A 15,835-nucleotide genomic window follows, 5' to 3' on the forward strand; every position below is an offset into this window, starting at 1 on the left:
CAAATGTGGAAGATTCATGATGGTAGTTTTAAGTTGACACTTGTTAAAAATATTAATTATTGCATACAAAACAAATAAATAAAGATGAAGGACCACTGAAGCTAGCATGTGCCCCATGCTACGTGATGATGTATCCCTGCATATTCAAGCACATGAGATGAGATGCAATCAACATATTTAAGTTATAAATAAATAAATAAAATAAAAAACTTACCCACCAGCACAGATTACAGGAAACAGTCTTAACAACAACTGTAAAGGCAACGACATGGAAGAACTCAAAGCCGAATGCAAATCCCGTAACCCCGGACTCTTGCCTCTGATTCCGTCTTGCTAATCCCGGAATCCCGCCTCTAATTCCCTTCCTTATATTCGCTTTACTGACCGGACCCTCAGCTATGGAAACAACCATTCCAATTGTAACCCCACTTATTTTTTGCTCAATCTCATGCATCTGCTTAATCAAATCACTGACAAACGTAACCCGTGCGATTTTCCTCCCTTTCACTATCACTGAAAGATGTTTTTTTCCCTTGAAAACAAACACCTGCAAAAACAAAATATGTCAATTTTGTAGACTTTTCTACAATATTGTAATAGGAAATTTGACGGAACCCACAAATGGAGAATGAATGTAAACGATTTATCAATAGATTCATCTGTTCCAGGAATCACACTTGTAATCCAAGCTAGACCCTCCATTTCTGCAGGACCTGCAGCCAAACTCTGCACACATTAACACAACACATTTTTTTATTTTTAAATATTGTTATTTAAAAAAAAGTAAATATTTCACCTAAAAAATTATATTATATGGATAAAAAACAAACCTGGATGTTGTAACCCTTTCTGGATATAACTCCGGTGACGAGGTTGAGAATCTCAGTCGGCCAGTCCAACACATAATATAACTTGGTATGTTGTTTAGTTGTTTATAAGAGAACGATACTGTTTTCAACTCCACCCATTCAAAATTAGTTCAAGTGAATATGCAATGGATCATTTACACAAGCAAACATATCATTTATATTACTGTTATTGTTATATAGGACATTCCAATTCTATCCAATATAAAGAACAACATAAATCAATTCACACCTTTATTATTCCTTTTTCTGTCTTTTGGAGACCTTTTCCACCACAAAACAGCCAAGATTATCAACACAAGACACAACCCCGCAATTGCAAAACCAACTTACTTAATTTTGTCTATCTTCTTCCCAGGAATCGAACAAATTTTAGAATCTGCACACAAACAATTTTCCTAATGAACATCAAAGTAATAAATCACACAAGAATATCAACAGCACAAAAGTTTATTATAAAGAAACTGGGCCCAAAATGCCCTCTTTTGGGAAAACATGTTGTCCCTTTACCAGCCCAATAAGAGCATATCTCTAAGATGTTATTTGTTACACTTGCATTGAAAGGAATAACAACTGGAATTTGTGTTCCAACCACATCTTGTATATTAAAGTTCTTTTTCATAAGTTGTCCCTGAATCACATCCAGTCCCGATCACAAAGTTAACATGACACAATAAGTAATATTTCTCATGATTAAAACTGTAGAAAAGACTCAAGAAGGTTTACCTGATTTGATGGAGCTGTTTGGTATGGTTATGTGTTAATCCCATAACTTGGCATATAAGACTGATTACTAGTACCACTACTACCAGCTTGTTGCTTCTATATCACAGACAAACAAAAAAAATTCAAGTATTCTTTATTTTAATATCATGTGTTCAAAGTTAGAGTGTAAAGTTGTGAAATTTAACCATTAAATTTGTGTTGTAAGAGTGGACATATATGCATTCAACAAAGTGAAGTGTGATCTGATTAAAATTAATCACAGGTCTGCAAGATCAAAAGAAATCATAAACACAAATGTAATTTAGTTTAATGATCATATTATTAGAGAAAGAAAGGGGGTTGAAGATGGAAATTATACTTGACACCAAAGACCACTAACTGCTTTTTCCCTTGAAAGCCCTTCAGTTGACCATGAACTCGAACATACATTCCCTCACTAGATTTTCAGAAATAGAAGAAGAGAATGTCAGAGTTGTGCTCTCTCTAACAGCATATTCACCATCCGATGACCAAACAATCTCCAATGCAAACCCAAAGGACCGGTTTCTCCATGCCAACACCTAAAATCAATAGAATCCCCAAATTAGATTCAAACCCTAACAAAGTTTGAATTCATGAAGAGAAAAGTTAAATTAAAAATAGAGGGAAACAAAAACATAAGAAACTAACCCACTGGAATTGTTGAGATCTCGCCAATTTGGGGAAGAAACTTTATGAGGATCATAGAAGTAAAAAATTGTCACACCCCAAAACCGAGAACGGCGGAAACGTTCTGGGGCGGAGGACGTCATGTATGCATCACAACAAATGTAAAGTAGTAAACAAGCAACAACATCATCCATTACATTAATAGTATAATTTTAGTTACAAGTGTTTTCTTTCATAGTACAAGACATGATGATCACTTATCAAAAATAAAAGACGAGTCTTGACTGCTCCGTCTTCTTTGAACCTTGTATCGACACCTGTCTATTTATAACCTGAGAATACAAGTTATTTTGAAAGAGTAGATCAGCATTTAAGCTGGTGAGTTCATAAGTATTTAATGTCATTGTTTTGATTAGTTGATATGAAAGACTGGTAAATGAATGATGAAACATTTAGTATAAGTATGAAAAGCTCTAGAAAATCCCATATTTCCTACTAGTATAAAAGTAGTCTTCTACCAAGACTCGAATGTTTTGAAAGTAGTCTTTTACCTAGACCTGACTGTTTTGAAAGTACGCATCTCATGAAAATGTGATGGTTTTTCCTTGTTTAACTCTTATTAGTAGTCTCTTAAGTATACCTGAAATGGTATCAACCTAGAACATCCGTAGACTGTTCATTTACCTCTGTTGCTAACAGCCGGGTTTAGGAATAGTTAGTCCCTTATGTATACCCACGATGGTATCAACCTAGAACATCCGTAGATTGTTCATTCACCTCTGTAGCTAGCAGTGGTTGTCGGAATGGTTAGTCCCTCAAAGTATGATGTGGTACTAGGAGATAAAGTCCCAATCTACCTCGTCGATGATGTGATTGAATCACAAGGTAAAGATAGAAAGGCGAACAATATAACCGTATCTAGACATATAACATGTAATATTAAATTTCCATATAATGTCTACGTAAAAGTATTCATGTATAAGTATTCATGTAAGAGTATTCCTCCATATAACATGTAGTAGTAATCTGCCATATAGTGTCTATGTAAAAGTATTCATGTATAAGTGTTCATGTAAGAGTATCCCTTCATATAACATGTAGTCTGGACTCATGAATGAACTGACTCTGGTGTAATTTCTTGTAGTAGTGAAAATGTTTTGTTTACTCTAAACTATTGCTATAATAGTTTACTAGAATGTAATTGATGAGTGACCAAGTAGGTTTATACACCATTGATATCTATTTGTATCGGAACTAAATTAACTGATGGAACATTTATGACCATATATGTATACATAATATATAACTAATATTTAAACGACTTTCGGACGAATACCCAATATCCCACCAGACCACATCTCAAGGCGCGAAAAGGAAATAGGGTGGATAGCCTTTCTAAGTCTTTTAAACATTTCTTATATAACTATACATATAGAGACATGCAATTTATAATATAAAAGCATAAAGAAGTTTTGTAAAACCGTTGAAAAGTCTAATAAAGATTTGTGACTTGATTTCAGTTTATAAAATGATTGAAAGTATTTTGTTTGATAAGACAGTTTAAGTACACGTAAAACCATTGTTTGAAAACACCTTTGTAACCGATTTTGAAAGGAAGCTTACAGTATGTAAGACAGTTTGATAACGAGCTTTAATCATGTAAAAACGTTTAAGAAAGTCATTTGAAGTAATATGTTTGGTGAAACTGTTGAACTTGTAGTGAATCTATTTGCATACTAGTTATAAATCACATATGATTGATTTATTAACAAGAAGTGTCCCAAAATAATCGTATGTTTGTAGTATAAAAGGTGGACACATATACATACAGTATAAGCGGAGTGTTTGATTTATATATAAATAACAACACTTTTCAATTTCCAAAAGATATGATATTATCGTGATACATTTTGCACACGAAAGTTTCTTTATAATGATTATAAATCACATGCGATTCCGTTGATAAAAGTATAAAACGAAACTTTATATAACATACGATAATCATCGTGTGTTTTACTTGTATTCCCCCCCCCCCCCCCCTTAAAAGCATATAAAAATATTCATAAAACATTTAAAAGTGTCGATTATAGGGGTATGAACTCACCTGAAAGTTTGAAGATAGCGAGACGGAAAAACCGGGCAGAGTTTCGTCTCGGGAAACGGATTTTTCTCGGGATTCTCGGGAATCTTGGGAATAAAATCGACCCTCGGGACTTGAGTAAAAAGGCCAGAGCTTCGGGTATGAACGGGCACGGAAAACGAGGCAAGACCGCGAGAGAAATGAGAGAATTGAGCAAATTTTTCAGAAAGCCTCGCATCCTATTTATAGGAAGGCTGAACCGCCTCCGTATGCGGGGCGTACGCTCGTACGCAGCGCGTATGCGTACGTCATGCGTGACCGAAGCCTCGACTGCCTCGGCTTCGGATGGGACGGGTTGCTGGGTACGCGGGTCGGATGGGACGGCGGGTCGGATGGGACGACGGGTCGGACGGGTCGGAGCTTCGGACGGGTCGGACGGTTTAGAATTCTTCGGATAGTGCGATGTGGACGATCCGAGACCCTCGATCTCAGTACGCGGGGCGTACGAAGGTACGCAGGGCGTACTTCGATCCAATCCGATGACTCCCCTTCGGATATTACTGGGAATTTTCAATTAAATTTATATTTATTTTAATTAAAATTCTAAAATTCATATCTCCCTCATACGAACTCCGTTTTTGACGTTCTTTATATCCACGCGAAGGTGAGACCAAGATCTACAACTTTCGTTTAGAATCCGTTGGCAAATTCCAAAATTATTTTTATTATTTATTAAATAAAATGACGCGATTAAGGAATTTCTTCTAAAATTCATAACTTTCACATCCGAAGTCAGATTTGGACGTTCTTTTTATGTACTATCATAGCTTGAGGTTGTCTATAACTTTCATTTAGATACATAAGGCTAAAAACTCGCTCTATCGTAAATTCACTATTTACGCTTCTCGGTACCGTGCCGGTTTTGCCGTAAAACTTCGACAGGTCATAACTTCTTCGTTATGACTCGGATTTCGGCATTCTTTATATCTTCGGAATCCTTGTTTCGACCACTACAACTTTATTTAACCCAAATAAGATTTTAGGAAAGTTAAATTTTGACCTAAATTTGACTTGCGTCCCAACATATCGACTTGAAATATCGGGTTGTCACAAAAATAAAGAAAGGGCGAAGATATAAGGAGACAACGAGCTAAGGCGGCATACGACAACGGCGGGCTTCATCATCTTCTTCCACCTCCTGACGGTGTGTGATTCGTGGCAATGACATGATTGTCTTTCAACGGAGGTTTTGGCGTCTGATTGACACAACTGAGCTTCAGGATCGACTTCTCGTGATTTGCAAGAGCCATCGCTTGAGTCTGATTAAGCTTTGATGTGCCTCGATTACATTCACAACTCTACAGGATTTGACGGAAGAAGACGAGTGAGGAAGGAAGGAAGGAGTGTTGATAACTAGGGTAAGGCGGCAGTCAATGTCGGGAGGGCTGGGGGAAGGAATGAGCATCAATAATTAGGGAAGAAGGAAACAAAAGTGGAGGATAAAAAAGAAGGCGGGGTTTTTAATTTTTTAGGATTTCATTTCCCCCGCTATCAAATTAAGGATGAACGCGCGTTCTATTAAATTTATAAAGAGAAAACTTTAGACGACACACATTTTATTATAGGTGCCCTCTGTGTTTTTTTTTTTTTTTTTTGTTTAGACACTAATTTTAGGGCACACAAAAACGCGTATCCTAAATCCTTTAAATTTTGGCAGACATAACATTATATTTTGGACACACACATTTGCGTATCATTAACCACCGAGTGCCATGGTTTGCGCGTCGTAAAAGGCTGTTTTTCTAGTAGTGTCTGTTTGATATGGAAAGTTAACTAGCCAAACTAAGGGTTCATCATAGGGGTGACCGTCGCCAGTACGAGATACCTTACTTCCTTCTTTGTTTTATAGAACCGTGTTCCTGCCTATGTTCTGTGTAGTACTTTCTATGTAATTACCTTGTACGGTAAGTACTTTTATTTAAGTCCTTATGTTGTCGAAGACTTTTTTACTTCCAATATGATGTAAGACCTACAACAAGGTCAATTTCCCCAAACCTATTAAATCTTAAACATCAATGATATCGACAGTCAACTAACTTCCGTGCCAATCTTTGTTCAAATGCTTTCATCATGCTTTCATTGGAGTCTATCTGAAACCCCATCTAGTCAAGTTATTGGACTATGGTACTTAAACTCCGGAATCATTTCCAAGTCTCTTCCAAAGGTTGGATCATGTTATCCACCAATCAATAATACCCTGGTTTGGACGATAAGTATTTTGAGACCATTCTATTAATTTACTTCTACTCCATACTAGGACTGCATCATAGGGATGTAGGTCAAACCTTCGAGAACATACTTCTATTCTTTACATGAATGATCGAACTATGTCTAGGTTCAACCATACTCGCTCACAAATTCATTTTTCTTTCCGTGTAACAGAATCATGTCGCCGAAGAAAAATTATCAACCCATTTACCAAACACCAACCCTTCAGATTGATGCAGCTACCTTTCAAGCTGCAGTCTCGACTACCGTGTCAGCTGTTCTGACCCACCTTAACGCTAACAACGAGAATGTTAGCAGGATTGCTAACATTAATTACAATCCAAGTAACAATCAAGTACCTCAACGAGCAACAAACTACCACGACACCCCGAATCCCAAGCCCAAGAATAACAAACGAAAGTTCTGGGCTAAGGCTAAAGGCAAGTCACCCCAAGGGGCGAGCCAAAGACAACAACCTGTGGCAACCTTCGCAGGCACGACTTTTGTACCTCCTACAACCATCCCTTCTATTATCCCAGTTATCACTAACCCGGCCAAACAGTATACTGGCAATCTCCCAAAGTGCAACAAATGCAACTATCACCATCATGGACCTTGTCGGAAAAATGCAGTACTTAAACTGCAATAAAAAGGGACACACCGTCCGTTACTGCAAGACTCGAATCCAACACATTACTTCAACCACCAATGTCGAAATCTCTCAAATATGTTATTTATGTGGCGTAATGGGACACTTCAAGAGGGACTGTCCAGTAGAGGAAAACGATGGCGAATCCGAAGGAGTTTGACCTCATAATGGAAAGAGGCAACAAAGGACCCTACTATAGTATAGGTTCACTTCCAATCGTCAGTATTATGTATATTTTTGAAACATGTTTAAAACTAGTGCAACTCGAGTCTTATCTTTTGCGAGATCCCGTCAGTCAAGGAACACTCGTGCTGCGTATACTTGCCCTTTTGTAGTATACTTTGTTCGCAGCAGTATTCTTGTAGTTACTCTAAAGTATTGTAACTCTGTTAAAAGTTGCACTGTTGTGTTTTGTCTGTAATGCCTTTATGATCAAATCTAGTGCCTTATTTCCAAGTGATTCCGATTTCATCATACGATCAGAGTCTATTTGATCCTTACAATACCAGTTTCGTGCATAAATCTCTTTCTCCGAAATCATCTTTCTAACGAAACTATCACTTCAGAACTCCGAAGTACTCATGCGTAGAGTACCTCATGTTTCTAACCCTTTCCAAAGAAACCTCAGCAAACCTCCCCGAAGTACCACTCGTGCAGTACGTCAAGTTCAATCCAAAGACCCACCTTTTCAATCTTAATTATATATGACTCGTATACCCGAGACTGTGATTGATGAACCAGGTATGAGTTCTACTATGAAATTCAGGATGGAGACTCCTCATGACTGAGAGTGATCGTGCTTCCATGGGAATAAACTTAGAAATACCTATCCTTTTCCCTAATTCATGAGTAGTCATACTTTCTTTTAGATCTTCACGACATCTAATCCACCCCCAAGGTTTTGACATCATAATCAGTAGGACTTGGTTAAGTCTAGATCGAGCTGACATCAGGTGCTTTGATAAAGCAGTTCATCTTAACCTCCCTATCAAAGAACCTCTTGTTATTTACGGAGACAAATCAAGTACGAACCTTCACATCATTTCGTGTATTTAAGATCAAAAGCGCTTACGAAGGGAATATCAAACATTCCTTGCACACATCGTCGATACGAGCCAAGAAGTGAAGGACATTCAGAACATCCCAAAAGTACGTGACTTTCCCAACACCTTTCCAGAAGAACGACCGGGATTACCACCACAACGTCAAGTCGAATTCAGAATCGACTTAGTTCCAGGGGCTACCCCAGTAGCCAAATCACCTTATCTTCTAGCTCCAACTGAGATGCAAGAACTTCCTAGCGAGCTTAACAAACTACTCAGAAAGGGATTCTTTAGGCCAAGTTTCTCACTTGGAGGAGCACCAGGCTTGTCTGTAAACAAGAAAGAGCGTTCCAAATGCTAAAGTAAGCCTGATGCATCGCACCAATATTATCCCTCCCAAAAGGGATAGAATATTTTGTGGTGTAATGCGATGCATCCGACCAAGGCCTTGGTTGTGTTCTCAAGCAAGAGGAAAGGTCACTACCTATACCTCAAGACAACTTAAGACACAGGAAGTTAACTATTCAACACGTGATCTTGAGTCATGAGCAGCGGTAATTGCTCTGAAGATCTGGAGCCACTACTTGTAGGGTATACTCTCACAAACCACAAAACATGCAACATACATTCAACCAAGAAGAGTTAGCACACCAGTGAAGTCAAACGAAAGAAGCAAAGTCGTATCCCGATAGTGAAAGGTTCGTTGGAATGCCAAGCGAGGACCTGAGTTCACTCAAGAACACGAGAAGAAAATAAAATTTCTAACCGTAGCAAGTTTATCAATTCTGCTTAAACTCTAATTTTGGGACGAAATTCTCTCTAACGGTGGGATGATGTGACAACCCGATATTTAGAGACAATGTAATGTAAAACCAGTTAAATTTAGGTCAAAATATAACTTTCCTAAAATCTTATTTGGTTTAAATCAAGTGGTAGGAATCGTAACAAGGTTTTCATACATATAAAGAACACAAAAATCCGAGTTATAACGAAGAAGTTATAACCATTCTAAAATTCCCGACAAAACCGACAACACCGATTAAACGAAAAATCCTAAGTTTCAGTAATTTTTAGCCTTAAATATCTAAATGAAAGTTGTATATAACATTAAACCGCGAGCGTACATAAAAAGAACATCCAAATCTGACTTCGTATAAAGAAGTTATTATTGTTCCAAGATCCGGATATAGCAGTAGACAGCTAAAAACTCGAAATAGAGATTGAGAGATTTTCGGAGAAAACAACCTAAATGAGAATCGAAGGTCTCAACAATATTAGTGCAATGATGAAAAGTCTGACGAAAACGGACATCGGAAGAAGAAGTTATGGATTTTTAATGAAATTTTCGTGTCCCGGCCCGTTAAAAATAAATAATTAAAAATAAAGTCAAAATTAGCCGATGAAGTCTAAACGAGAGTTGTAGAGCATATTTTCAGCTACACGTGCATATAAGGAACGTCGAAAATGGAGCTCGTATGCGAAAGTTACGGATTTTACAAGTTCGAGGCCCGAAATCCGAGGCTGTCAGGCTTGCCATGACCTGGCACAGTTTTGCCGCGACCCGGCAAGTGACTGAGGGCGTCCAATCAATGGAAGAGGATAAGACTTGCTCCCCACGACATGGCACACCAGAAATGCCCTATAAATAGATTTCAAGGGCTCCGAGTTCCACTTCTCAGTTCTCTTCTTTCTCGCACCGAAACTTTGCGTTTAAGCCCCCGAGACGCTCCCAAAGCCCCGATTTTCACCTTCAAGTCCCGAAGGAAGGTTTTGTGTTCCCGAGGTTCCCGAGATTCCCGTGAATCCCATGATTTTCCCGTGTTTTCAACTCTTCCTGTCGAAGTTCTGCTCGATTCTTCTCTCGACTACTTCAAATCAACCACTTCAATCAAGTGAGTTCATACCCCTATAAACTACACTTTCAAATGTTTTTTCAATGTTCTTTTATACACTTTTAAGGGGGGGAATACAAGTAAACACACAGTTATTATCATGTGTAACATAAAGTTTCACTATATACTCTTTTCTGTCAAGTGAATCATGTGATTCATAACTACTACATGAGAACTTTTGTATGCATTATATATTCACGATAACATCTTGTCTTTTGGAAATAAAACATGATAATATATATATATATATATATATATATATATATATATATATATATATATATATATATATGCGAATCAAACCCTTTATTTATACTTTAAGTATATGTGATCCTTTATGCCACCTTAAATGTTATACTTTACATAACAAGCGAGCATTACACTAGGATTTACTATACGAACGAAACACACACTTTGAATAACTATAATAGGTATATTTTACGAGAAAATCATGAACATTTACATATTAGAAACACTATATCAAAGAGATACTTTCACATACAAGAACAAATGGATATTTTTATACGTAAATCTGTTTTATACTAAGTTTTGTGAGACAGTTCACGTCCTTTCGAGTATTCATTTTAAGTCCTGTATTATATACGATAATCCCTTGTAGGGGGAGCGTGATACTTGTGTATAGATCTATACGGGATTGACAATCCCGCACCTGGGCTGTTAGCTACAGCTAGGCCGGCAAGCCTGGGGTGACAAACGTCATAACATTTCAACGCCTGAAGAACGTTGTTACAGGTAGTCTGGGTCATTAGTATGGTTATAAAACTCACATGGAGTATTAAGAACTTATTGATTTACAGGGTTATCAAATGCTTTAGTGATTTTATACTTACACAAAACTACTATTCTAGGCATGAAAAACACGATTGCATTTTAGTTTTAGAACTTTTAAACTACCACAGACTTATGAACAGACATTGGATTTCTAAAGGCAAACCTTGAAAACAGTCGAGTCTTTGAGGAAGACTACTTTTATACTAGTAGAAAATATGGGATTTTCTAGAAACTTTCAAACATGTACAAACCATTTTATTCAGTTTTATACAAACAGTTACATTGAATTAATCCAAATTTTTTCTTCATACTTATACAAACAGTTACATTGAATTATTCAAAATATTTTCTTCATACTTATACAAACAGTTACATTGAATAATTCCAAATGTTTTCTTCATACTTATACAAACAGTTACATTGAATAATTCCAAATGTTTTCTTCATACCTATACAAACAATTACATTGAATAATTCCAAATGTTTTCTTCATACTTATACAAACGATGAAATTAAATACTTATGAACTCACCAGCTTAAATGCTGACCTACACTTTCGAAATAACTTGTATTCTCAGGTCACCAGTAGACAGGTACGATGACCAAGTTTTGCAAAGACGGAGCAGTCAAGACTCATCTTTTATTTTGATTACTTGTTGTAATGTCTTATTACTATGAAAGAACACACATGTATTAAACTATTACTATTAATGCAATGGATGATGTTGTTGCTTGTTTACTACTTTTCGTTGTTGTGATACATTACATGGTGTCCTCCGCCCCAGAACGTTTCCGCCGTTTCGGTTTTGGGGTGTGACAGATTTGTATCAGAGCATTTTTTATAGTGAATTGAGTATATCAACCCATAAAAGATATACTAACTATAAATACAATGGGATTAAAAATACTCTGACTTAGAGTTTATACGTCTAAATAATAAAATATTTAAGTAAGTATAAGTGCCTGCATTCATACTAAAATCGGTGTCACAACGAAAAGAACAAAAGTATTACGATTGTTGAATATCACAAGTAAGCTTGGGGATGTATAGTCAGTCTTAGGAGTGGCATAGGCTGATCAACTATGCTGGTCCGAGGAGTGATTAGCATATGCCCAAGAATGGTTGTGATATGGCAACAAGTCTAAAAACTTACCAACATTACCATAATGAGAACATTATAATAGAACCTAAGTCTAAAATACCATAGGAGTGTTTTGGGTTACCATAATTACTTACTTGAGAAATAAAAAGGATCTTCATTTACTAAGTTGATAGTTGCTAAGTGGATACACTAAGGCTATATGTAACTAGGATGTTATAGACTTAGAATCGGTGAAATTTTTGCTTTACCCCTATTCCTTGTGAATTTGGAGTTAAGGTCACTTATTCGAAAGCCTATCCTGTGTTGATTACATATGACTGGTATGCACTTTACAAATAGCGATGTAACTAATGAAGATTTTCTAATAATTATCTAGATAGTTCGTCTAATAATTATTTCCTTACCCCAATTCTCGCGTAGATAACATGGCTGGACTCCATCCCCACGGCAACCCGTACCTTCCGAACGAAGGCAATGTTGGATGGTTTGAAGAAGAACCTGAGAATGATCATCCAATCCCTTTGAATGATCACCATGCTGAAAACCTTTTGTATGTTGATAACTCCGAACCCGAGGTTGAAAACCTACCCCAGGCAGCTCCCTTTCCAAATCCTAACCCTCGTCCGACTTTTCATGGTCCGACGCCTCCTTGGGTAGAATGCTTGGAAATATGGAGCGAAGAGCAAGATCAACCTATGCCGTTTAATGGAGACCGAAGCTTCTACAGCGTAAATGAAGGGAGCTCAGCAGACAGAGTTCTACCAATCCTAATCCGTACAGTTTCCCGAAACGAAATTCAGGGAAGGACGGCTCTCCAACGTATCGAAGAGGTTAATACCAATGCAAGAATGCATACCATTCATGCCAATCGCCTTGATCACAAGTGAGAGATCTGAGAGAAACCATGAGACCCTGCTGCAAGCACTAGCTGAAACCCGAGCTGAAGTCATAGAGCTCAAAGTACGCCAGAAGGTGTACGAAAGATGTCTGCTTGATATGGAACGTCAACTAGCCGAACTAAGGGTTCACCATAGGGGTGACCGTCGCCAGTAGGAGATACCTTACTTACTTCTTTGTTTTACAGAACTGTGTTCCTGCCTATGTTTTGTGTAGTACTTTCTACGTAATTACCTTGTACTGTAAGTACTTTTATTTAAGTCCTTATGTTGTCGAAGACTTTTTTACTCCGAATATGATGTAAGACCTACAACAAGGTCAATTTCCCCAAACCTATTAAATCTTAAACATCAATGATATCGACAGTCGGCTAACTTCCATGTCAATCTTTGTTCAAATGCTTTCATCATGCTTTCATTGGGGTCTATCTGAAACCCCATCTAGTCAAGTTATTGGACTATGGTAATTTAACTCTGGAATCATTTCCATCTCTCTTTCAAAGGTTGGATCATGCTATCTACCAATCAATAATACTCTGGTTTGGACGATAAGCATTTTAATACCATTCTATTAATTTACTTCTACTCCATACTAGGACTGCATCATAGGGATGTAGGTCAAACCTTCGAGAACATACTTCTATTCTTTACATGAACGATCAAACTACATCTAGGTTCAACCATACTCGCTCATAAATTCATTTTTCTTTCCGTGTAACAGAATCATGTCGCCGAAGAAAAACGATCAGCCCATCTACCAAACACCAACTCTTCAGATTGATGCAGCTACCTTTCAAACTGCAGTCTCGGTTGCCGTGTCAGTTGTTCTGACCCACCTTAACACTAACAACGCGAATGTTAGCAGGATTGCTAACAATAATTACAATCCAAGTAACAATCAAGTACCTCAATGAGCAACAAACTACCACGACACCCCGAATCCCTAGCCCAAGAATAACAATCAAAAGTTATGGGCTAAGGCTAAAGGCAAATCACCCCAATGGGCGAGCAAAAGACAACAACCAGTGGCAACCTTCATAGCCACGACTTTTGTACCTCCTACTACCATCCCTTCTATTATCCCAGTTATCCCTAACCCGGCCAAACAGTATGCTGGCAATCTCCCAAAGTACAACAAATGCAACTATCACCATCATGGACCTTGTCGGAAAAATGCAGTTCTTAAACTGCAATAAAAAGGGACACACCGTCCGTTACTGCAAGACTTGAATCCAACACATTACTTCTGTTGGATATAGTGTCTAAGTTCGTAACTTTATTTGGTATGTACTTGACCCGACCCGGCATGGTCCATTTGGGTTGCATGACATTGCAATACTTGGATAGACTAAATGAGAGAATATGGCACCTATGATTATTAATATATTATAAGTTCTAATATATTAATAATAGTATTATTTAATTTGTATTGATCAATTATTAATCTAAAATTAATTTGGTGATCAAAGTGAGACTAATTAAATATATAGGGTTGATCATGACAATCATCAATTCTTTTATGGTGGATTAATGATCCATGGTTTATGGGTTATGGATGTAACCATTTGGAGCTCCATGGATAGTCCATGGGAGTTACAAACGCATGGGTCATGAGAAATGAAGTGTCATGACAATTATGGGTCTTCATGATGAAACCCTAATTATGACACACTATAAAAAAAACCCTATAGCATGAAAAATCGGACCTAGTGTTACTAGAGAGGGCGTAACCGATTTCGAGTGCAAGAAGTATTTTCTCAAGTTATTCCAAGTTTTGTGGTGTTGTGTGAAGCATTTGAGGCACAAAATTTGGGGTGCTAGGCTCACAATGTTTTGAAGGAATCCAAGCAACAACAAGGTATGTATTTCTACTAGTTTTTATGTTTTGTGTAATCCCCATGCCATGCTAGTTAGGAAATAACCTTGAAAAAGAAATTTGCATGTATATAGAGAAAACATAGATTCAAGGTTATTAGGGTTGCATGTACACTTAGGAAGTGTTAGAATGCTCAAAACCCATCAGTGGTATCAGAGCCTAGGATTGTTTTCTGTATACTTGATGCAAAACTGCTTGAAAATCGAAAATTCTGCTCACTGTCGACTGGACTAGCCGAGTTCATGGTGAGGACTCGCCGAGTCCATGAACAAATTCATCCTACTCGTCGACTAGGATCTTGCACTCGACGAGTAGGAGCGTGTTGGGCAGCTTTTCGTGTTTTGTTGCTAGAAATGGATTAAAATCATTATCCCAATTTGTTTTAGACTTGTAAAATCTGTTTTTGAAAATGATAATGATTATGTTAACCCATTTTTTGCATGACTTTTATCAATTTCTAAGTATTGCATATGTTAATATGATTCTTGAAATTGTTTGACATGAATTTGTGTTCTTATGAGTTTTTAGAAGATCATAGGAAATATGTGTAACCTCCATGTGTGTTTGATTCATGATCTTAATGGCAATGATGGTGTCCATAACTTGTCCTCAAGTTATGGATAACCAAAAGTCACTTCTTTAAATTGTAATTAAAGAACTAAAGAGGTTTCATAAAATGAAGAGTCTTCATTTTTATGAACCATTAAAACTCATAAGTTACAAATTGAAGAGACTTGGAATAGTTTCAATTCTTGCCCTCAAGTTTTGGAATTTGAAAAGTCTTACACTTTAATACTTTAATGCCAAATTAAACCTTAGATTTTTAAAAAAGTTTAAAAATCAACACTTATACTATTATTATAATTTTATTATATAGATATGTATAAGAATATGTCGCTCTTACCGTTAGTAGGCCTCATTCACGAAGCCAGTCTATAAGGGGGGTATAAGGTTGCTGGTGACTTAATGGGTGTCCACTCTCACCCACCGCTTCCT

Source organism: Lactuca sativa, chromosome 3, assembly GCF_002870075.4.
Source record: "Lactuca sativa cultivar Salinas chromosome 3, Lsat_Salinas_v11, whole genome shotgun sequence".
NCBI classification, from domain to species: Eukaryota; Viridiplantae; Streptophyta; class Magnoliopsida; order Asterales; family Asteraceae; genus Lactuca; species Lactuca sativa.